This window comes from Halichoerus grypus, chromosome 8 (assembly GCF_964656455.1).
Source record: "Halichoerus grypus chromosome 8, mHalGry1.hap1.1, whole genome shotgun sequence".
In the NCBI taxonomy this organism is placed as follows: domain Eukaryota; kingdom Metazoa; phylum Chordata; class Mammalia; order Carnivora; family Phocidae; genus Halichoerus; species Halichoerus grypus.
The window spans coordinates 15863448-15889313 of NC_135719.1; the positions used below are offsets into that span (position 1 = coordinate 15863448).

The following is a 25866-nucleotide window of genomic DNA, read 5'->3' on the forward strand; positions in this document are numbered from 1 at the left end:
AAGTGCAGGAGCACTCCAAAGACGGCGGTATGGGACGTGGAATATGTGGGGCCCAAGTTAGGAATCATCAGAGCAAAACAGTGAAAGGAGAGCGACAGATTCCAAGCTGAGATACCCTCCTTCCCACAGAGGGGTGGTGGCAACTTCTCAGTGAAGGAGGTACATGGCTCTGGGACCCTACCGTCCGGTCCATAGAATTGGTGCCTGGATCCTGCTGCTGTAAATTAATAGTTTGTTCGACCATTCTGTCCTTACCACATCCTGATTTACTCTTTTTAAAAAAAAAAAGATTTATTTATTTGAGAGAGAGAGAGCACACGCACAAACAGGGGAGCGGGGCAGAGGGAGAAGGAGAAGCACGCTCCCAACTGAGCAAGGAGCCCCACGCGGGGGGCTCGATCCCAGGACCCTGGGATCATGACCTGAGCCGAAGGCAGATGCTTAACCGTCTGAGCCACCCAGGCACCCCTTAAATATGTGTTCATTTTTTTTTTAAAGATTTTATTTTGAAGTGATCTCTACACCCAGCGTGGGGCTCGAACTCACAACCCTGAGATCAAGAGTTGCACGCTCTACCGAAGTAATTTAATAAGCATGTAATTGGAACTTCAGCAGAAATTAAGAATAGAGTCAACATCACACTCTAAAAATATAGACCAGGCAGCAGGCGATATCGTTGTGAGGATAAAATGGAAAAAAAAAAAAAAAAAAAGATTCAGTAGTGGCGCGGCCAGGATGAATGGCACAAGATTTATCACTAATGGAATTGTGGGAATGCCTGCCCAATATTGCCAGGCCTCCTAATTGTCCAAGAGCTGCCAGTAACCCAGATTTTGACTTGAATTCAGTAGATTTTTGACATGTCGACGTGAGTGTAATGAGGCCAACATTTTTTTGGCCAAATTAACATATATGTGTACAGGTGAATCCAAAGACCCCTAGTTTGTGGGACCTGCTGTGTGTGGAGCCGACTTATCATTATATTCTAGATGCTGGTGCCTGAGCCAGCAAAGGCTGCTTACCGAGTCTATTGGTGAGAAATACTTTACCGTTTCTGCAAGTCTGTTTTTCCATCTGTTTTCCATCTTTTGTCAATAGGACACCCTTGTGAGTCTCAAGCATTTTGGGGAATTGGCCACTATGGTCGCCGTGGGTTACATCGAGAATGCCAAATATCTTAATTTAAAATATGTTATACAGCAATATAGTATACTTACATGGAATACTGAAGTTGCCTGAGCTCAGGAATGACAAAAGTGTTCCTTTCTATTGCAAACTCTAATTGGTGTTCATATGGTCTGCCTGACATGCAGTGAAGAGAACAGATCTCAGTTGGGAAGAACACAATGATTGTTTGCATCACAGCATTGCTAGATGGAAATCCTCTTCCAGATATGGGCCATATCTGTCTTGATCCTCACCTGAACATTTTCCAATGAGATCCTAAGTGCCCTGCAAGCTGAAAACACAAACATGAAATCTCACGTTAAAAGCTGATTATCTGTATAGTGATGGGGGAGAGAATTAAGCTCTCCATTCGTAAATATTTGAATGCATGCTGCATGTCTGGCACTTACATAGGCAATGGGGATTCAGAAGTGAATAAAACAAGCAAAAATCCCTTCCCTCATGTAGTTTAATTATATGGCTAAGGGGTGAGGGGAGACTCAAGAAAGAAACAGCTAAAATAGAGACACCATAGAGTGTATTACAAAATGTTAAGTGCAATGGGAAAAGGGGGGATTTAGGGACTCTCTGTGTGTATGGGGGGTAGATCACAATTAACCAGGATCAAAAATTAGCAGTTGGAATATTTAAAACATTCCATTTAGAAATGGAACGGGCATGCATACGCCCTGACCCCCCCATCCTCCAATGGTATTACATGGCATTTCCACCACTTAATGCACTTGCATAACCTTCCAGTATCTGGAGTCACTCGAGGTATCCCTCTCCATCCCCACCATAAATTAACATGTACAATATCTGGTCATTGTTTAGAAGGTCCAACGAGGCCCATGCATTCTAACTAATTAATTAAAATTAGTTCTAAAAAACTCGGAGATTAAATTCTGACTTCGTAGATGCCCAGTTATGCACCTGAGGGGTTGTAGTCTTTCTAGACTAGCACAATCAGGGAGAGTGTCCCAGGGCTAGCCTGACCACTCAGTGGACCACACATGGCTTTATGCTGAGGCGTGACGGAGACACAGGTAATGAAACCCAAAAAGAAAACTCAAATCCCTGAGTGGAGAAGAATTTGAGACAATTTCTCAAATAAAAGGGCATAGAACAAGGGAAGCTGTTCTCTCCAAACAGAACAGATAGAATGAAAAACGAGGGAAGGTGTCCCCCACACCGATTCACGTTTAGGACCTGTTTACAGAATTCATTTAATTTGAATAAAATGTGATCAACACGTTATGGTTACTTTCTTAGGGCAGCCTTTGGCCTCACTCAAATAGTCCAAGTACAGAATAGTACAGAGAGTCTCCAAGAAATCTTCGGCACCTAAAAATAGCCTTCTAAATCAAGGTCATGCGGTGCTTGGGTGGCTAAGTCGGTTAAGCATCTGCTTTCAACTCATGTCATGATCTCAGGGTCCTGGCATCGAGCCCCACATTGGGGCTCCCTACTAAGTGAGGAGTCTGCTTCTCCCTCTCCCTCTCCCTCTGCTCCTCACCGCTGCTCATGCTCTCCCTTTCAAATAAATAAAATCTTAAAAAAAATCAAGGTCATAGTGAGGATTCTAAGAATGAGGAAAATTATCTTTTCAAAAGAAAAGTGTGAATCCCAAAAGGTGAATGTGATTTTTGTACCTGGAATGAGGCAGAACGTTTCTTATAATGGGCTTCTCTGTGATTCAGTGTTTTGGGTTCATGATTAACTTAGTAAAATATGTATAAATTAAAATGTCCAGAATAATTCTATGCACCCTGGATGGCAATGATCAGAATTTAGTTGAAAACCGTTTTCATCTCCAATTTCTGGCTCGTAGTCAAGCGGTATATACTTATTAGTAAGTCTGTCCCTTTAATCAGTTACATGCCTCACAGTCTCATTTGATCTCTATGATGATCTTTCAATATAAATGAACTCATGAGCTTCTGAAAGGAAAATGATTCTCCTGACCCAAATGACAATCCCATAGAATTGTTATTTATTTATCAAAAAAATTGCTGAGACCACAGGCCGGGTCAGCTGATCCCCATTTTAAAACTGTGTGGACAGAAGTTTCTTTTTTTTTTTTTTTTTTTTTTTTTGCCTGATGCCATTGTCCCAAAAGCAAAGCTGCAGACAGTGGTACATACATGATAAATCTCCAACAAAATAAGAAAATTCACATAAAGCAAACTATTCATTTTAAAAAACTGTTTTTCATCCTGAGATTTTTATCCTGAAATTGAAGAAACAGTAGCTGGCAGAGATTTTTTTTTTTTATGTGAGTGCACGTCTGTACTTGACACATTTGAGTTTGCATCTCATTTTCATCTTCTAATTTTTAAAAAATATATTTTACTAAAAAAAAAAAAAAAAAAAAAAAAAATATATATTTTACTGATAACAATGCAAAATCTGGGGACAACTGACCTAAAACACTTATATCCTTCTCTATTCTCCTCTCAAGACACAAGATTGGACTTCAACTATGAATGATCTAAATTTGTAGAAAGTTCAAAAAGTAGCTGGATGAAACATCAAATAACACATCAAAAAGCTGAGATGTATCAATGTGTCAGGGTTCAAAAATAATGACTTACAGTCAGTGATAGGAATGCTTTTCCACTGTGTCTATTTTGAGGGCAAGCCTGAAATTCACAACTTAGCAGAAAAAGTAAAAGATCTGTGGGGAAATGTGACGAATTTGTCATTGCTCAAATCCAGTGCTCAGCCTTGGGCTGAATTTAGTATTAATCTTGATAGAGGCATGTTTGCAGTGGACAGAGAATAAGAGAAATACATGTAGGATTTATTGAGGATGCAGTAAAAAATCCATCTTTTTAGGGCTATTTTTCTTCCACAATAAATGATTAGGGGAGGAAAAAAAGAAAAGCTTAAAATTGGTGTCAAGCTCTTTACTCCAACCATTTGGGATTAGCTGGAAGAGAAATATGTCTGCTTATAATGAATCACTTTTGATGAAGTTGAAAAGAGGGAGGGGAGAGAAGTATCCAGCAAGCAGGGGTTTAGGAGGATTTCCTGAAGTCCCTACACTGCAGTTCACCAATAGTAATGGACTATCAATGAATTTTTACCAACTGAATTTAATACATAAGTTGAGTATAGTCCTTAAATTCTATGAGGAAATATATGTTACGAAATGAGAATATACCACTCCTCCCTTTCCAGAGAAAGACATTTTTCTCATCTGTTAACAAAACCTATGATACTGCAAAATGGTGATCTTTGTCAGATTTGGGGCTTTACACTAAATTGTAATTGGGCAATTAGACTAGGAAGTGATTTTGCCCTGTTCCACATTAAAGACAAGCTACATGACACAGGGTTTTTTTTTTAAAGACAGAGGCTTCACTGCAGTTGTTCAAAATTGTCCGTCATTCTACCAAGCACTGGATTGAATCAAGAGGTGTAATTTGGAGCACCTGGATGGCTCAATCAGTTAAGCCACCAGCTCGGTGGTGATCCCAGGACCCTGGGATCTAGTCCCGCATCAGGCTCCTTGTTCAGTCGAGAGCCTGCTTCTCCCTCTCCCTACTTCTTCCTCTGCCTGCCACTCTCCCTGCTGGTGCTCTCTCTCTCTTTGACAAATAAATAAATAAAATATTTGAAAATAAATAATTAAATAAATAGGTGTTATCTGGGGGGAAAAGGCATCTACCATGATATATTTTCCTTTTTCAAACTCATTTCCAATTGTTCTCAGGATGCTCCCCATCTTCTTCTTAGTTGGAGTGATTAGTGCTTATCTTTTTACTTTGCACATTTTAATAACCTCTTGCCTCAGAAAAAGCATGCACTCAGTCTCAGTGAACTTCTAACAAGGAAGTTTCAAGACAAGAGAAAAGACAATGGGAAATATGCATTCATGGTTTTAGGCAGTCCTAGGTGTTATGGATATGTTGTTGATAATATATCCCTCCTACGTGCAATGTTCCAGTTTATGTTGTTCCAATAACACCAATAAACCACATAGATGACATTGTAGATGATTTGAGATCCTGCTTGACTTTTTGTTTTAAGGGAAATAGAAAGGGACGAACTATTATATGCTTGACCTTCTTGAACCCAATGTCCATAGTGGAAAAGGTTTGAAACGGACAATGTCCATAACGACCTTCTCCCCACTCCCCGCACAGTTTCCTAGATATAGTGCTTTTCACTTGCATACATGTTTCTGGTCTACTCTTTATTTTTAAAAATCTCCCTACACAGTATCTATAACAGACCCTTCTGCACCCTATAAGCATCAACCTTTAAATTGATAGGGGGTATATATTTTTCCCACCAATCCCCAATAGTTTCATCTTCATCCCCTTCCATGTTGTTCTTAACATAGTTTCCAGAATTATCAGAACACCTCCCTTTGGGGGAAGCTGCTATATATTTCATCATCACTCTCTAAACTGTTTAGAAAATAGATACTAGCTGAAGTCTGTATTCGTAAGTCCATCACTGTTAAGAACTCAGTCCATGACATATTAATTTACTCCTAAGCTTCCAGCTGAGGCCAGACTAACCTGAATGGTATTTGATTACAAAGATCAACGAGTTGGCATGAAACGGGATGGATCATTGAGCAAAACAGTTTATTAGTTCTCCTTAGTACAACTGATGTTTTTAGGAGCTGTGGTTTATAGTCTGTGGCATTGTTTGGTGGACTCCTTCCTAAGCCATCAACTATCCAAATCAAACCACTATCAGCACCTTGGAGAATGTAATTATATGTTACAGACATTCTCTAAGAGGGATAGTGTCCAGCAGTTCTAGAACATTCCCCCCCCATTTTTCTTGATTGAGGACCTCTGATTATTTAATGTCAAATATTTCACGTAAACTATTGACTATTAGGAGAAAGTTTATCGGTTTCTAGATAGTATTTTTTTCCTAGCTTTGAGGCTGAAAAATATTTCATATAATTCATATAGTCGGAGGAAAGTTGTCAAAGCAATAGATTTTATGATTACCCCCCCCAACTCCCACATACACATACAAACACGCATGCATGCGCTTTTAAAAAATCTCTCAGAATCCAAGAATGTAGCGCTGGAAAGGGACCTTACTGAATTCTTTCCTAATTCGGTAGTAAATATAGCTGAAATTATCTGAGCTCACCAATTTGTTTCAAAGAGTTAAAAGAACATAGGAGCTCTACTTAAGGAGCCTTACTGTACGAAAGTGAGGGCGAGGCTGGAGATATTAAAACTGTAGGAGGGATACTGTGAATAGGGTTACTTGGAGTCGCTGTGGTGAGTTGGACTGCTTCTTTCGTCACCTTCCAAATATTCTCTATTACAGGTAGCAATTTGGGGTTAATTCAGGATTATCAATCAATCACAGTCGGGCTCAAAATTTCATCGGAAGCTTTGCCTCTGTTCTCCTGCTGACTCTTGATTGGAGTCACAGTGGCAGGGCAGGGAAAAGAGGAACACTTTGTTCTTGTTGCCAGCATGTCCCACTAGCAGGCTAGCTGCTTGCTGCCACTCTGGAAGTTTCATGGGAAGATATTCTTGGAATACATTCTGAGCCAAGAGATCCAAATGAGATCTATTAGGTGTTGAGGGTGGGCCTTCTAGGATCCATGTTACTGCCTGTATGTTATGCCCCACCTGCCACTTCAGTTGCTGTCCACATTCCCAGGGGTCCTCCTAGTGTCTCAGAGACTTCTGTTTTCCTACTCCATCTGGGACGCAGTGTGTCTGTCTGTCTCACTGTTAACACATGTAAGTTCCCAGAGGATCTTCTTTATTTCTCTCTTGCCCCTGAGCTGCCAGGCGCTGAGAGCAAATTTCGGTGTACAGCTCACTCTCCCTACATCCCTCTTCCATCCTATCCTTTGTCCCCCTTCACCACGTGCCCACCCCCGACCCCAAACTCTCTTTACATAAAGAAGGAATGAAAGCCAGGTAATGACAACCCAGTTCTACCATAACGTGGACCTTCAAATCTGTGTCTCATCCTTGAATTCTTGACCTGTTACCACAGAAGCCGAGACTCTCCATGTGCTGGTCACTGCACAAGGAAACAGGGGCCTAATTTCTGCACAGAAGAGAAGAGCACACATTCTGGGCACTCCGGGTTTAAACAGATATAAGATAGGGGTTGAGAGGATGTCATGTGGATCTCAAATAACTCTGTTCCATCTTAGTTCTGCATTCTATCAGTGGGAATTTACCTAATTTCCCAGTGCCTCGGTTTCCCCACCTGTAAAAGAAGAAGGATAATGCTTCCTACTTCCTAGGAGGGCTTTGAGGATTAAGTCCATTCTTATACACAGGGCTTTTCACCAAGAGCAACTAATGCATAATAAGTGTTTGGTAATTATTAACAATTGTGATTAATCAGTTCCCTTAATAGCTCACATATTATTCCGTCATACATCTTTAGCCTTTTGGCACATAATACCAAATCTTTAGTCATTCACTTTGGATCAAGAGGTCAAATGCCATTTAGCAAATTCCAGCATGGACTTAGGTCCCTACTGACATTTATAAATAGCACAAATAAATGTAGTATAGGTTAGGTGTGTAAGTTGTGTGGTATCTTCCCTCAAGGCTGGCAGGGTAGGGCTGATAGCCTGACCTCTAGGGCATGAACATCATTCCCTGCTCACACCTGGTCTTTTACACAAAACCGTCGACTGACTAGGCAATCTAGAAATTCCAAAAGTTCAGTGGCAGGTATGTTCTTTTGTGAATATTATTCATCTGAACGACGATTTGAAACTTGCAAAACATTGTGAGGGTGAGAAAAGAACTAGGAATAGCTAGGCAAGTAAGGGCATGTTAGTACAATTTCATGGAAGTGCAATTTAGTGATTCAACTAAATTTATACTTACGTCCACACACTGAACATTCACTCTCGGAAAGTTTATTTTTGTTGCTAACCTTTTATTTGGAACCAAGGAATAAATTTCAATTATTCATTCAATTTATTTCATAAAGAGATACATGGCATGAATTATCAGCCTTTGTATTATGAAAATGCATATGGAGGACCTTAGCATTAAAATGAATATAACAAATACCAGAAATAAAAGCCAGATGCTGTCAAGCTAGGATGTCTACTAGGCCTAGCAGGAGATCTTGGCACAGGCATCAAGATTGTTTTGTTAGTAAATGTGATAATTTGCACTTGGAAGATCTTCAAGCTAAGGATCTACCCCTTCAACTCTAACTGCCTTTCATGATTTAAGTGTTTTATTAAAGAACTTATATTCATGATACTAAATTTACACTTTAAAGTTGAAAAGTCAGCACTTAAAAATTAACTTATTCCTATAAACAAATAGAAATAAAATTTTAAAAAAATATATAAAAGTGATCATGGCATACATGCATTTCTTGAAATAAACTTTTATTTGCCCATTTTTCCTTTTCTTCTCTTTTTCTCTTTCTTCTGTGTCAACCCTATTCCCCTTCCCACCTTCCCTTATCCAGAAGCCCATGTTAACATAATATGTGCATTTCAGTGGTTTTCTTCAATGGAATATATAGATATGTGTAGATATGTGTACACACAATTACATAGTTCAAAATTATATTCATGTGTCTGCATCTTTCTTTTCTCATTTAATATCTCAGAATAAGTCTCTGAAGTCAAGTGGCCTCGCTACTCTTTTTAATGACTGCACACTAGTTCATGGTGTGGATACACCATAATTTATTCAGCCAGAACCCTACTGAAAGGGTTTTACAATTTTTAAATGAAAAAATTTGCCTTTACTGTGTTTTAAACATTTGTGCCCCAATGGACAATGCTATTGTAAACATCTTAGTGCCTGTCCATGACAAGAACACATAAAGAGATTAAGTGTTATTTTCATTTTACAAATGAGGAAACTATAATTAAGGAAAGGTAAATAAAAGTTTGACAAATGAGGAAATTTTATTTGTTATTCTTTTTAAAAGATTTTATTTCTTTCTTTCTTTGTTTATTTATTTAAGAGAGAGGGACAGAGAAAGAGAGAGAGAGCATGAGTGGGGGGAGGAGCAGAGGGAGAAAGACAAGCACACTCCATGCTGAGCACAGAGCCCAACATGGGGCTCGATCTCAGGACCATGAGATCGTGCCTGGGCTGAAACCAAGAGTTGGATGCTTAATGGACTGAGGCCACCCAGGTGCCCCTTATTTTATTTTTTTCAGTAAGCTCTATCCTCAATGTGGGACTTGAACTCAGGACCCTGAGATCAAGAGTCACACGTTCTACCAACTAAGCCAAACAAGCACCCCACAAATGAGGAAATTTTAGCTAAAAAAGTGCAAATGGCCACATCATCAGTCCGGTTTGACTCTAATCTCAGGTTTCACTGTGCCACATGACACTCTTTTGTCCTTGTTCTGATTTCCTAAAAATTATAGGCTATTAAAGGAAAACATGTGTGACTCAAATTCAACTAAATAGATCAAGTACCTGGCAGTGGAGATTAAATATAGTTTAGAAATTTAAGAGGAAAAGATGGATTGCACATTAATTTTTATAAATGGATCTCTTAAGGTACCATGGTTTAGTACAGATGTAAGTCTTTTGGAGGCAATATGGCAAACTAGAATTTCAGAGAAACAGTTTCCAATATAAGACACTTCAAATTACCAGGTAAAACATAATGAGCATTGCAGATATCTGGTTCTGGGACACGTGGATTAGACTGAATAAAACTAAACCTCCCACTGACAACTACGTATGAGATGACTCTTGCAACTCATTGAAGAATAACTAACCGAGATGAGACTTGGATGACTGTGATCCTTTAGAAGAGAGAAGCACACAGAAGGCTCCGCATTTATCCTGGCTTTTCCCATGAAGACATTTTCCTATTTTCTGTAGAGGAAATAGAGGCCAAGCAGAAAGTGGTTCACTTATTGGAGTAAAGATACAGTTGGCAGAATGCCACACTGCCACATTGGTTGGGATTTGAGGGACAAAATCCCAGAGAATAGGGAAATACAGAGGAGTCCCCCAAATCTCTAATTCCCATCGAAATCCTTGGTTAATTCCTATGCTAAATGTGTCAGGGCAAGAGTCCAAAAGTCCAGCCAACTACAACATCTCGGAAGCCAAATAGTATAGCAGAAATCTTAGCAGCTGCTTGTTGCTGGGGAGACTATGGTTGGATTTCAATTCCTAACAAGTTGGAGGAGCTTTAGAATATAGCCTAGACTTCCAGTTGAGATTCCCAAAGGACCATGAACTAGGAATAAAAGCACAGACTTGGAAGAAAGACCACACTCTAGAAGATTAACCATGGCTTAGGAATAATCTCAAAACTGAAATACACCAACCCCAAAACTCTAAAATTAAACAGCAACTAGATTATGGTGATCCACTGTCCCTATATGGTCCCTGGAAGAAAATCTCTCTCTTGCTGTGGAGGAAAATGACATCATCAAGAGCCTCTGTATTGTGTCATCTACAGTGTCATGTATCCATTAAAAATTACTAGGACAATTAAAACAGGACTAAATGACCAAAAGACATACAAAATCATATTTTTTATAAAGAACATAGAAACACAACCAAGGAGTTCCAGATCATTGATTTTTTTGTTTTTAAGAGATGTCGAGTGTATGTGAGCAGAGGGGGAGGGGCAGAGGGAGATGATGGAAATCTTAAGCAGACTCCATGCTGAACACAGAGCCCAACGTGGGGCTGGATCTCAGAACCTTGAGATCATGACCTGAGCCTATCAAGGGTCAGACACTTAACTGACTGAGCCACCCAGGCACGCCCAGATAATTGATTTTAAATAACTTATGATTAAAGTGCTCTTTAAAATGAAGAAAAGATGGAAAATTTCATCAGAGAATAGGAATCTAAAGTAAATTTCTAAAACTGACAAAAATGTTATACCTGACAGTAAAATTTAACTTATTGGTTTAATAGAAGATTAGACAAAGCAGAACAGATGATTAATAGATGGAAAAACAGATCAGTAAAAAATATCAAGATTGAGAGACCAAAAGAAAAAAAAAAGGTGAAAAACAAGGGAAAAAAAAAGATATGGGACATATATCGAACACAGCACTATCCAATAGAAATATAATGGAGGCATCAAATGTAAAAAAAGATTTTTCCAGAAATACAAAATCTGAAAAATTTCCTCACAAGAATACCTGCACTATAGGGAATGTTAAAGGACATTCTTCAGGCAGAGGGGAAAAAATATCAAAGAAATATCAATCTATAAAAATAAAAAATCAGAAATGTTGTCTGAATGATATGGATTGAATATGTACCCCCTAAAATTCATTTATTGGTATCAAATCCCAATGTGATGATATTTGGAGGTGGGACCCTTTGGTGGTGATTAAGTCAGGAGAATGAAACCCTTATCAATGGGATTAGTGCCCTTATAAGAATAGGCCAGGAAATAGCTTGCTCTTTTTCTGCCATGTGAAGAGAAAGGAGAATTCAGCTATCTGCAACCCAGAAGAATGTTCTTACCAAAACCCAACCATGCTGGCACCCTGATCTCAGACTTCCAGCCTCCAGACTGAGAAATACATTTCTATTGTTTGTAAGTCACCCAGTCTATGGTAGTTGGTTCTATCAGCCTAAATTGACTAAGGTATAAATGTAAATACATAGGATTTTAAAAAATATTTCATTTTCTATAAGGTAGTAGACAGCTTAAACAATGTAGTAGGGAAGTTGATAACATATGTAGATTTACAATGCATATAAACAAACCAAAAAGGCTAAGGGTGGGGAAATGGAAGTATATTGTTGTTAGTTTCTTACACTACACATGAATGCATATAACATCACTTGACATGAGACTGTGATTAAATAAAAATGTATATGATAGGGGTCCTTGGCTGGCTCATCTGTAGAGCATGCAACTCTTGATCTCTGGGTCATAAGTGTGAGCCCCATGTTGGGGGTAGAGATTATTTTAAAAAATAAACTTATTAAAAATACTATAGATATACTATAAATCATAAAGCAACCACTAAAATAACAAAGGGTTATAGCTAATAAAGCCAAAAAAGGAGAGAAAATGGAATCATAAAAAATATTCATTTAATCCAAAAGAAAGCAGGAAAAGAGGAAAAAGGAAATGAATCATAGCCAAGACAATTAAAAAACAAATAGCAAGGTGGTAGATTTCTGCCCACCATATTAATAATTATATTACAGGTGAAATGTGTAAATACCTCAATTACAGATCAGAAATTGTCAGATTGGATAAATAAAGCAAGACCCAAATATGCTTCTCATCAGAAACTTACTTTAAAGTATGTATAGTAGTATAAAGACACAAATAGGTTAAAATGTTGGAAAAAGACATTTCATGCTAAGCTTAATCAAGATAATGCTGTTGGGGCACCTGGGTGGCTCAGTCAGTTAGGTGTCTGCCTTCAGTTCAGGTCATGATCCCAATGTCCTGAGATTGAGCCCTGTGTCAGGTTCCCTGCTCAGCGGGGAGTCTGCTTCTCCCTCTCCCTCTACCCTTCCCCCCTGCTTGTGCTCCCTCTCTCACTGTCTCTCAAATAAATAAATAAAATCTTTTTTTTTTTAAAGATAATGCTGAAGTGGTTATATTAATATGAGACAAACTAAATTTCAAAGCAAAAATATTACCAGAAATAAAAGTTTTTCTGTAATAATAAGGAAGCCAATTCATCAAGAAGGTATAACAACCCAAAATACTTACACACTTACTAATGAAGCTTTAAAATACATAAAGCAAAAACTGATAGAACTGCAAGGAGAAACAGACAATTCCATAATTAGTCTCTCTCTAATTGACTGGACAAGTAGGCAGAAAATCAATAAGGCTACAGATGACTTGAATAATATTATCAACCATTCTGATCTAATTGACCTAATTTATAAAATATTGCAACCCAAAAACAGCCGAATTCACATTGTTTTCAACTGCATATGCACAATGTACCAACATATACCATACTCTGTGCCATAAAATAAGTCTCAATATATTTGAAATGGTTCAAGATGTGCAAAGTATGTTTTTTGATCACAATAGAATTTAATTAGCTTACAGGAAAAAAAAACTAAAAGAACCCCAAATATTTGGAAATGAAATGGCACACTTCTTTATAAACCACAGAACAAAGAAAAATTAAAGGGATTTTAGAAAGTCTTTTGAACTGAATGAAAATAAAAACATAAATTCTGGTTTCAGTTCTGACATGTAAACAGCTTGGAAGATGTCACTCTCATCTTTACAACAGAAAAAACTGAACAAAACCAAAAGCAATGACTCTTCTTGGGCTCCTCAGAGAACAGAGATCAAAGGACAAGCTGCCATTCCAAAACTGGGGAGAAAAGCCAATGCAGGGAGTCACAGCTGAGGTATACACACCTGGAGCAGACCTGCTGGAGTCATAACCTGGTAGGAACACATCATGGTAATTTTGATGAATTGCTGGAAGCTGAGTGTGGACTGGTGTGAGAGGGAAAACTCCTGGCTGCTTCAGTCTTGCAGAAACCCTAAAGTTTACCTCTAGGAACTCCATCAGATTCTCACAGTCACAAAGTCCCTTTTGTGACTTTGGAAGGGGAAGGGGAAGATTCTTTATTGTGACATATTCCCCAAGAGGGCTCTATAACATAGCACTGCCTTCCAAGGAGCAGAAAAACTATATCCATCTTGCCTTATCTCAGATGGAGAAAATAATTTTTCCCATTTCAACTCCCACTTGCCTTTCTGTTTCGCCAAAGCCACGTGGAAGGGGAAGGGGGAATTATACCTCTGAAGAAACACTTGTGAACATCCATAGCCCAGATAAACAGGTCCACTAAAAGGCTGAAAATAACCCATAAGATTATAAAATGCTTTCCCTCGCCCATACGTTGCTACCACACTGACAGAGCTTCAGTATAACAGTGCAGTACAGTTGAGCTAGCAGCCAGATGCAGACGTCTCTGAGAAGGAGCCCTTAGGGAAGGATGCAAAGAAGGGAGAGAGGGAGAAAGAAAAAAAAGGAAGAACTTTAATAATAAAACCAGATAGATATTACAAGAAAGGGAAAATACAGACTGATAACTCTCATGAGCACGGATGCAAAATTCTAAACTAATCATTAGCAAATCAAATCCAACAATGGGTAAAAATATTTATACACCACAAACAAGTAGGGTTTATTGCAGTTATGAAAGGCTGATTTCACAATAAAAAACCAATCAATGTAATCCATCATATCAACAGCCTAACAAAGAGAAATCATATGATCATGTCAACGGATGTAGAAAGAGTATTTGACAAAATCCAACAACCATTTTTGATAATAACTCTAAGCAAACTAGAAGTAGAGGGAAACTTTATCAACCTGATGAAGATTGTCTATGAAAACCCTGCAGCTAACATTATATTAAATGGAGAAAAAATGGATGCTTTCCCCCTGAGTTTGGAATCAATGCAAGGATGGTCTTTTCTCACCATTCCTATTATACATTGTAGTAGTGGTCTCAACTAGTGCAATAAGACAAAAAAAAAAAAAACAAAACAAAAAAAAACAGGTGTGTAGATTGAAAAGGAAGAAATAGAATCTTTATTCATAGATGACCTAGTAGTTCATGTAGAAAATCCCAAGGAATCTACAAAATAACTCTTGGCAATAGTAAGCAAGTATGGCACGTGAAACAAGGCTAATATACTAAAGTCAATTGCTTTCCTGTATGCCAGTAATGAACAATTGGAATTTAAAATTAAAAAAAATATTATTGAAAGTAGCATCAAAAAATGGAATACTTATATGAATCTAAACAGGATCTACATGTGGAAAACTACAAAGCTCTGATGAAATAAATCAATATCTAATCAAATGGAGAGATATTTTATATTCATGAATTGGAAGACTCAATATTCCTTTATATATTTTGAGGCTCTGTAGAAAGATACATATATGTTTATAATCATTATATATTCTTGATGGAATAACCCTTTTGTCAATAATGTCCTTTGTTTCTGTTTTTTTTTTAGATACTTTATTTATTTTTATTTTTTTTATTTTTTTAGAGAGAGAGTGTGTGCATGTGCAAGTGGGGCAGGAGGGGAAGAAGGAGAGGGAGAGAGAGAGTCTTAAGCTGCTCAGTGAGGAACCCCACATGGGGCTAGATCTCACGACCCTGAGATTATAACCTGAGCCAAAATCAAGAGTGGGATGCTTAACTGACTGAACCACCCAGGAGCCCCATATCCTTTGTTTCTTGTAATAACTTTTTACAAAGTCTATTTTGTCTGATATTAATATAGCTACCCCAGCTCTCATTTACTCTTTGCATGGAATATACATATATATTTCAAAGATTTTATTTATTTATTTGAGAGAGAGAGAGAGTGCATGAGCAGGGCAGAGGGGTAGAGGGAGAGGGAGAAGCAGACTTCCCACTGAACTGGGACCCCAATGTGGGGCTGGATCCCAGGACCCTGAGATCATGATCTGAGCCTGAAGGCTGACACTTAACTGACTGAGCTACCCAGGCACCCCTGCATGGAATATATTTTAAAACAATTTCACTTTAAACTTATTTGCATCTCTTATAGACAACAGTTAGTTGATGTGTTTTTTCAAAATTCTTTCTGCCAATCTTTTGATTGGTGAGTTCCATATGTGTACATTTAAAGTAGTTACCGATAAGAAAGAACTGACTTCTCTCATTATACGAATTATATTATTTTATCTTTTTTTCCCTCATTTTCACTGTTACCACCTTTTGTGTTTGATTGATTTTTTCCTATTATATCTTTTTATTCCTTTCTCATTTCCTATTCTGTATATATTTCAGTTATTTCTTAGTGTTTACCCTGGGTATTACAATTAACATCTTAAATTTATAACAATCTAGTTTGAATGAATACCAACTTAAATGATATGCAAAAACTCTACACCTATACAACTCTGCCCCCCCTTATATTGTTATTTTTTACAAATTACATTGCTATATATTGTGTGCCCATTAACATAGATTTATAATTGTTTCATGCATGTTCAGTTTGAATAATATAGGCATAAAAATGAGTAACACGTCAAATATAATGCTAGGTGTTACATTTACCTATGTAGTTACGTTTACCTGTGTTTTTTATTTTCTTATTTTTTCATATGGCTTCAAGTTACTGTCTAGGGTCCTTTCATTTTCGCTTAAAGAATTCCCTTTAGCATTTCTTGTAGGGCAGGACTATAAAAGTGATGAACTCCTTCAGCTTTAGTTTATCTGAAAATTTATTAATATCTTCCTCATTTTGGAAGAATGGTTTTGCTGTATATACAATTATTCACTGAAAGGTGTTTTTTCATTCTTTCTTCCATCACTTTAATATGTCATTGCACTGCCTTCTGACTTCCATGGTTTTTGATGAGAAATTGACTGTTAATTGTATTGAAGATCCCTTGCACATGGTGAATTTTATCTATTTTACTTCTTTGAAGATTCTCTCTGTCTTTGATTTCTGACAGTTTGATTATAATGTGTCTCAGTGTGGATCTCTTTCAGTTTATCTTGCTTAGAGGTTATTGAGATTCCTGGATGTGTAGATTCATGTCATTCATCCTACTGGAGAAATTTGGGGCCATTATTTCTTCAAATATACTTTATATTTCTTTCTCTCCTCTTCTGGGACTCCCTTTAAGTGTATGTTGTAACACTTTATGGTGCCCCTTATCTCCTTAGGTCTGATCTAGTAAGTCCAATATCCAGCTTTTGTCAGGGAGAGTTCTATGAATATTTTTCCTTGTAAATGGGCCACACTTTATTTCTTTGCATGCAGAGTACCTTTTTGTTAAAGACTGAACATTTTGAGAGTCATAATACAGTAATTCTGGAAACCAGATCCTCCCCGCTCCCCCAGGTTTTATTGTTGCTGCTTCTTGTGAGTTGTAATTGCTTAGTGGCTTTTCTAAACTATTTTTTGAGACTGGATTATTTGCTATGTGTGGTCACTCAAGTCTCTTAATGGTGAACTAGTGATTTTTAGAGATTTTCTTAAAAACATGGAGCCACCACCACCCACCCCTGGGCCAAATAAATAAGGAAAAACATTACTATTTTGGTCTTTGCAGATTATCTTTGTATTAGGGCACTTCTTCACAATGCTAAGCCAGGCCATTTACAATTCTACCTCAGCCTTTACTTCCTGCTTGATGGAACCTGACAGTCAGCCAGAGTTGAAAGCTTGGAGTCTTCTCATTCTTTTCTGAGCACGTGTCCAGCTCTGGACATATATGTAGCCTTCTAGATTTTTTATTATGTTTGTGTTTCCAAACACACCTACAAAATTCCTGAAAATTTAACAATTGGCTTATGTGACTTGCTGTTTTCTGGTATGAACTGGCTTAAGGACACCCCTGATTTAGTGTTCCCAGGAATAAAAATGTAAAGAAAGCAGAAGGGAAAGAAATCAAGCAGGGGCATCTTTCAGACAAAGTTCCAGCTTCAGCTTAACTTTGCAGGGATGCTCAGGAGTGGAAATTATGCCATGGGGTTTCTTACAGGTTGTGGAAAGGGAACTGGGCTTCCAAAGTCCCACATGAATCAGTTTTTAGCTAAGGGCTCCTTTGGGGATATAAACTCCCAGGCACTTTTGGCTCTCTACTTATGGGACAAAGGGGATCCAGAAGTCTGAAGGTAGTCTTCTCAAGAGAATTGCAAGAACGGGTTCTTAGAAACAAAAGAGTAACAAAACCAGGGAGGGGGACCCATAAATAATAAAGGAGAATTATGGGGATCTGGGTGGAGTATGGACATGTCCATAGAGTCCATTCCTTACACTAGTCTGATCCACTTACATCACATTAATTTCACTCTATCCTATTATAGCTTTTTAAAGGTGTTGGGAAGAGAAAAAGGAAAACATTAAAATAGGGGAGTTTGTAGGATGAGCCATAGCTCCCACTGCTGTAGTTGATCAGAACATCATAATTTACAGTCCTCTACTAACTCTTCTAGATTCTACGCACTATTACCACTTCTGCTGGTCTAGATGGTTTGTTTGTTGAGATGATCCCCTTATCCTTGAGGGGCTTTAGACCCTGGGTCTGTGCTTTTATCAGAGTGCAGTTAGGCTAATTGCTTGTTTGTAGTCAAACCTGGATATGGAGGCCCCAAGATCTCTTGGGCTCCAAATGCATTCCTCTCTTCCTATATTATGTAGAGCAATCCCATTTTTCATGCTGATTAGGATATTACCCCACCAGTAGAGTAATTTATTTCTTTGCCTAGTCTACCGGTGTGAGAAGCCCAGTATGACCATGCAGCAGTTATAGCTCTGTATTAATGGAATTCTTACCGTTAAATCATTCCTTCTCTGGGATACAAGCCTTCTAGATCTGTAGAACCTAAAATTGTTGGGGAGGAAAAATAATTACCATACAACAGTCATTGGTTTAAGTTGTTGGTGATGGATAGTACCATAAACTTGTTACACATTATCTGTCAATATTCAGGCTAACAGCTTCGAGATGATGTGTTATATAATATGACCAGTGGATCCTGTGGTTATATGTCCATTGTAGTTCTCTGTGCTATAAAGTGGGCCACTTGGTCTGGGACAATGTCATTGCATGATCCCATGGCGGTGGTTAAATAAATAGTCTGTGAGCCTCTGGACAGTGAGACATATGGACAAGAAAAGTGAACCCATACCCAATGTACAAGACAGTTCTAATCAAGAAAATTCTTATTTTCAGGATGTAGATAGACTGGTGTAATCATCTTGCCGCTAAGAAGATGGGTGGTCTCTTTAAGGGATGGAGTTACATTAAGGGCTAAATGTGTATTGCTGCGGCCACCAGGCCAAACATTCAATAGCTAGATCAGTCTTGGTAAGATGAAACCCATACCTCTGGGCTCATGCATAGTCTATCATTATGACTACTCAATTCATGGCCCCATTATGCATACATTAGAACAGCTGAGGATAGAGGCTGGTTTATAGCTATCGAATAAATCATCCTGTCAACCAAGCCATTTAGTGTTTCTCCTGCAAGTGGATGGTCTCTGGTGGACCTGAATCTGTGATACACAGATCCTCATGCTTTGTGCCTACTCCTGCAGCACCATACCTATGCATTTCCCGGGGTGGTAAGGATGATCTTGTCAATAAATGGTGCTGGGGCAACAGCATATCTCTAATAAATGATTGATTGTCTAAAACTAAAATAATAAAGTGTCTTTCATTTTTAATATATGCAAAAGTAAAATGCCTGACAACAATAGCACAAAGGATGAGAGGAAATGGAAATATCTTCATGTAAGTTCTTACATCATAAGAGATGTTATATACTATTATGAGAAGATAGAGTATAAGATAAAGATGCACATTTTAAACTTTAATCACTAAACTATAAAACAAAGAGGAATTACTAATAAACCAATAATGAAGGTAAAAAGGAGACATGACAAATAGTAAATTAACTCAAAGGAATGCATGAAAAAATAGAAAGGGAACAAAGAACAGCTGTAAGAAATATAAAACAGGTAACAAGATGGCAGATTGAACCCAAACACTTAATAACTGCATTAAATGGAGATGTCTTAAATACCTCAAATAAAAGGTAGATATTGTCAGACTGAATTAATAAGCATGATTTAACTATGTACTCTTTAAAATAAATACGCTTTACAGGTAAAGATAGACATATGTTAGAAATCAAGGAACGCAGTAAGACATACAGCACGCAAACACTAATCAAAAGAAAGTTGCACGTTCCTGCCATAGGGCCTTTACACTCATTGTGTCCCCTGCCTAGAAGTCTCATCATGAAAATCCCCATGGCCAACCATCTCACTCCTTTGAAATCTTCTCCCAAATATCATCTCAGTGAAGACAACTCTGGACACCCCTTTGTTAAAAAGTGGAAACCTAACCACCATCTCCCCCTCTCCACAGTTATATTCTCAATTCATTTACCCTACTCTATTGTTATTTTCTATAGGGCTGATCACCATCTAACATACTATTTGCTCATTTATTATGATGATTGTTTATTGTTTGTCTCTCCCCACAGGACATAAGCCCTGTAAGGCCAAAAGTCTTTGTTTTGTTCACTAATGTTATCCCCATGCCTACAATAGTGTCTGATGCACAGACAATCAACTAGTATTTGTTAAATCCATGCTGAATTAAAGTAAAACGAATGTGACTGAGGGTTCTAGAGGGAAAGGGGGTGGGCGGATGGGTTAGCCTGGTGATGGGTATTAAAGAGGGCACTTTCTGCATGGAGCACTGGGTGTTATGCACAAACAATGAATCATGGAACACTCCATCAAAAACTAATGATGTAATGTATGGCGATTAACATAACAATAAAAAATTTTAAAAAAAGAATAAAGTAAAATGAATGCGAATGGGATAAAAAAAAAGTTGAAGTGACTATATAAATTCGGATGAAAACTTCAGGAAGAGATAATGACCAGGAATAAAGAAAAACATTATATAATGATAAAGAAGCCAAGATATCAAGAGGACATAATAATCTTAAATGTGTAAGTACCTAATAGAGAGCCTCAAAATACATGAAATAAAGCCTTATACAACTGAAAGGAGAAACAGGCATTGTGTAAAACTATAGTTAGAGATTTTAGCTCCTTTCCCAGTAATGTATAGAATAAGGAGACAAAATCAGTGAAGAGAAGGAAGACTTGAATAACCTGACAGAACACTCCAGTATGAGCTATAACCACAATGAGATACAACTACGCACCAACTAGAATGGCAAAATTAAAAATGAAACAAAGCAAAGTCTTGCCAAAAGTTGTTGGTGAGGATGTTGAAGCGGTTAAAACTCTTATTTACTGCTGCTGGGAATGCAACATGGCACAATCCATCTGGAATTCACTTTGACATGTTATTTTTATAAAGTTAAATGTAGATATAACCAAGGACACAGGAGTCTCACACCTATTTTTTTACCCAAGAAAATAAAAATGGGTGTCCACATAAAGACTTGTATATGGTTTTTCATAACAGCCTTATTCAAAATAACCCAAAGCTGGAATAGCAAAGATGTCCAACAGGAAGTGAAGAGATAAAAAATTGTGGTATATGGATTGGAGTGTCCTTTGACCATAAAATAACACAGAGTACTGATACATACATACAACAACATACATACAATATACGTACAACACCATACATACAACACCATATAATAACATACAACAACATAGATGGACTTCAAAAATGTTATGCTGAGCTGGAGAAGTCAGACAAAAAAAGATGGCATACTCTATATTTCCATTTACATGAAACTCTAGACAAGACCCAGCAATGTGACAGAAGTGGATCGATGTGCCGCTGGGCACGGGGGTACCACAGGGGAATGTGGGCAAAGGGGAACGAGAAAATATTTTTGGTGTGATGAAATGTCCTGTATTTAGATGAAGTTGATGTTCACATGAGTATATGTATTTTCATAAATTGTTGAACTGCACACTTAAAATCAGTACATTTTATTGACTACAAATTAAACCTCAGTAAAAAGAAAAGCAAACATTCATCTGGAATAGAATATAAATCACACAAGAGGGCATTATGTAATCAAGAGTATAAACAATCACAACTACACGTAACAATAGGGATAAGTCCCATACACAAAATATTGAGAGATAAAAGCCAGACATTGAAGAGTGTGTGTTCAATGATTTCAGTGATATAAAGTTCAAAACATTGAAACTGAATCTCTGCTGTTGGATGTTAGAATGGTGTTAACCTTTGAGCAGTGGGTGGTAATAGGAAGGGAGCCCAAGGAGGATCTGGGTTGTTGGCAATGTTCTATTTCTTTTTTTTTAAAGATTTATTTTAGAGTGGGGAGAGGGGCAGAGGGAGAGGGCGAGAGAGAATCTCCAGCAGACTCCCTGCTGAGCACAGAGCCTGAAACGGGACTTGATCTCAAGACCCTGATCTCACGGGGGCGCCTGGGTGGCTCAGTTGGTTAAGCGACTGCCTTCGGCTCAGGTCATGATCCTGGAGTCCCTGGATCGAGTCCCGCATCGGGCTCCCTGCTCAGCAGGGAGTCTGCTTCTCCCTCTGACCCTCCCCCCTCTTGTGCTCTCTCTCTTTCATTCTCTCTCTCAAATAAATAAATAAAATCTTTAAAAAAAAAAAAAAAAAAAAAAAAAAAAAAAAAAAAAAAAGACCCTGATCTCACGGCCCTGAGATCATGACTTGAGCCAAAGTCAAAGGTGCCCGGGTAATGTTCTATTTCTTAATTTACAGTGTCAAATGCTGGCATAAAGCAAAGTATGGTTAAAGTGTTATTGAGAAGGCAGAACAGCAGGAAAGCACAAGCATTGCTGATGGAAATGCAAATTGGTTTAGCCATTCCTGAAACCTTTGTTAGTTTCTAAAATGTTACCATACACTTACCAGGTGACCCAGACAACCCACTTCTGGATATGCATCCCAGAAAAATGAAACTTATGTTAAATCAAAAACTATCCATGTATGTTAACTAACTGGAATTTAAATAAAAACCAAAAAATAAAACCTCTCCATGAATATTTGTAGCAGTATTAGTCATTGTTGCCCATCCCTGGAAACAACCCCCATGTCTTTCAGAGGATGAAAGGATAAGCAATCTGTGTTACATCCACACAATGGACTACAACTCAGGACTCAATAAGAACGAACTCTCGATACATGTGACCATATAAATAAATCTTAAGGGAACTGTACTAAGTCAAGTTTTCTCAAAATCATCGCTCTTAACTTTTCTGGAGGCTGGATGATTTGCTATGGGCCTATCTGGTGTGTTGTAGGCTTTTCAAGCACATTGCTGGCAATCCCACCCCTATACATAGGAGGCAGTAACGTTTTCCCTTTCCAACTCATAACAATTAAAAATGTCTGCAGACATGGCTGAATGTCCTGATTGAGAATCATGTTCACCCTTTTGACTGAGTGAAAGAATGTAGTCTTAAAAGATTACATATTGTATGATTCCATTTATATGACATTCTGGAAAAGTGAAAAATATAAGAACAGAGACCTGATCAGTGGTTGCCAAGGGTTAAAGGTGGGGAGAGTCTGAACACAAAGAGGCAGAACAGGGGTATTCTTTGGGGTGTTGGAATTGTCATGTATCCACTGAGAAATGCTGATCTGTGCCTCCATAGATAATAAATATATAACAATAAGTATATCATTGCTAAATATAGTAGAGTACATAATTTTAAAAATTGAAGAAGTGAAATCAAACTAAACAAAAGCAAGTATGGTATAAACGGAAAAGAATATTTTGACTTGCCAATCACGGGGTGATCTTGGCAGAAGGGTTTTCAGTGAGGGTCAGAAGAGAGGCAAGGAGGAGTCATTTTTGTAGGATGCCCCATGAGTTCAAGTTAAGGAGAATGGAAGTCACAGGGCCCGCCCTGTTAGAAGTGCATGGTATGGTCCTTGACTCTTGCTCTATGGGGAGGCTGTAGAGGAAAAGCAGAGACATAAGCCAACATTCCTAATAAGGCTGAACACAGAATGCAGCAGGTAAATTCCCTTATGCTAAAGAGGGCCAGGCCCAGTGTGAAACCTGGGTAAACTCACTGGGGACATTCCCCATGGCAGAGGTATCCAGAAGAGTTCATCCTGTGCCCAGAGTGCACCGTGTGTCCTAGCCTCTTACAGGAGGCTGGTGTGCAGCCACACTGGGGGACTCTAAGATAGAGCTACTGGGCTGGGGGTTCCTGAGTTGCACTCTTCAGAGGTACACCCTTACACTGTCTCACCAGAGCCCACAACTCCTATTTTGGGGTTCTCTCCACTGAGTCACTTGGAGTATTTCGATGCCCTGCACTCTAAATTTTGCAGTGGCTAAAATTGTTCTTGGAGCTCCTCTGTTCTGCTATCTGGACAGTAGTCATGTCTGTTCCAGGGACCTTCTAAAGGATCCCACCAGAGAAATTGAGTTGCGATGACCTTTTCCAAGACCACAAAGTGTGGGCATATCTGATCTCCTGGGAGCAGAGTATGGTCTCTGGATTATTTGATTTCATAGGTTCATCATGTTCTGTTCTCCATTTATTTTCTAGGAGACCACCTGGAGATGCATAGGGCAGATGATACGCAGATTGGAACACGGAACAAGGAGGTGAAAAACAGACTGTATCTTGCAGAGAATGGAGATGTCAAAGGTCAACTAGATCTTTGGTCAAAGGGCTGGAGGTCAAAAATTAGGTTGAGTTATGGAACAAGGCAAGTATGAGGAGCAATGGGAAATGAATATGTGGTATGGTCCGCATGAGCAAAAGGAGAAACAAGCAGTTTATTTTATTTTTTTTTTAAAGATTTTATTTATTTGACAGAGAGAGACACAGCGAGGGAGGGAACACAAGGAGGGGGAGAGGGAGAGGGAGAAGCAGGCTTCCCACCGAGCAGGGAGCCCGATGCGGGGCTCGATCCCAGGACCCTGGGATCATGACCTGAGCCGAAGGCAGACGCTTAATGACTGAGTCACCCAGGCACCCCAAAACAAGCAGTTTAAAGTTTGGTATTGAGACCTAGAAAACCCAGACTAAAGGTAAGCCAAGGTTTGTCATCACAAGAAGGGGAGAACTACACAGGCAGGAAACAGAACTCAAATGAATTTCAAAGGAGAGAAAGTCACCACTTAACCCAGGCAGATTTTTGACCCAGAGCCTTGCTGTGTAAATGGAATTCTATTTCCAAGGGACCTCTGAAGCCAGGACTGCTCAGAACATTCACTTGCTTTTGCAATTGGAACATTAGAAGTTTACATCAAGATGGCAGGGACTCTTGTACCTTTCTGTAAATTCCTAAGACCCAGGGGATTCATAGGACAGCTAGAGCATATATGAAAACGCACTGAGCCTTTCCTTTTTCCTTCAGCTTAATACTTGTGAGCCCAAACAATCCAGATTTCAAAAAATATTCAAAATTGCTATTTCCTTTAGAACATATTCAGGACATAGGCTGAGGTCTTAGGAAATACAGAAATGAGTAAGCTGTCACTCGACATGTAAAAGATGTATCTTTAGTGTAAAGCTTTTATTGTTGGTTTGGGAGGAATGGGAAGATGGGATAGAAATAAAATGGAATTGGACTCTGAGTAGTCAAAGTCACTAACACTTTGGGGGCCAAGGGAGGGGGGTAAGATCACGGTGCAGTCCTTACAAATAATTTAATATTTGCCCTGGCCATTGGGGCATAACCCATTGCTTTTTAAGAGGACCACAGGGTTCCTTATCTCTCTGTCTTTGTACTTTGGTGGATCCCCATAAACAAATGTGTATTTATCTTGCAAGCCTCAGCACAAACTCAACCCCAAACCCCTCCTGACTTCTGACTGCTCACTACTGGGTTGAGCACACGTTTTCCCCGGTGCTTACACTCCTTCCCTGTTTGTCTCCCACCACATGTGCAAGGACAATGGCTATGTCCACTCTCCCTTGGCTGACAGGGTTTAGTACCTGAAACACATGTTCAGTAGTGGTCTGTCCCATTAACGCATGACCCAGTGGCCTTCAATCAGAGAGGACTGGCTTCAGTCTAGGCCTCAGCACTTACAAGTGTGTGACAGCGAATTCTCTCCAACTTATTAAACCTCTGTTTCTTCTCACACAGGAAGAGAACACAGGATCCTTTGTGAGGACAAAATGGAAGGACTTGTGCAAAGCACTCAGCCCAATTCATCAAAGTAGAGAGAAAATACAACAAACTTTCATGGATCTATCAACTAGCTTGGTTGAATTTAGATTATTTTCA

General features: G+C 38.6%; 1 long non-coding RNA gene across 5 annotated transcripts in view; it reads right to left on the bottom strand.

The window, feature by feature from the left end:
• The window catches only part of LOC144382850 (uncharacterized), a 213114-nt gene that overhangs the window by 137548 nt on the left and 49700 nt on the right, over nt 1-25866 (bottom strand). Inside the window, exons 2-3 of one of the 5 annotated variants that reach the window (XR_013450282.1) lie at nt 14000-14085; nt 1218-1459 (exon numbers count right to left, since the gene is read on the bottom strand). This is a non-coding gene — a long non-coding RNA (uncharacterized LOC144382850). Of the gene's footprint in view, nt 1-1022; nt 1144-1217; nt 1460-13999; nt 14086-25866 lie in introns of those variants that run through there. The other 4 variants (XR_013450283.1, XR_013450284.1, XR_013450286.1 and 1 more) reach the window with 4 other exon arrangements.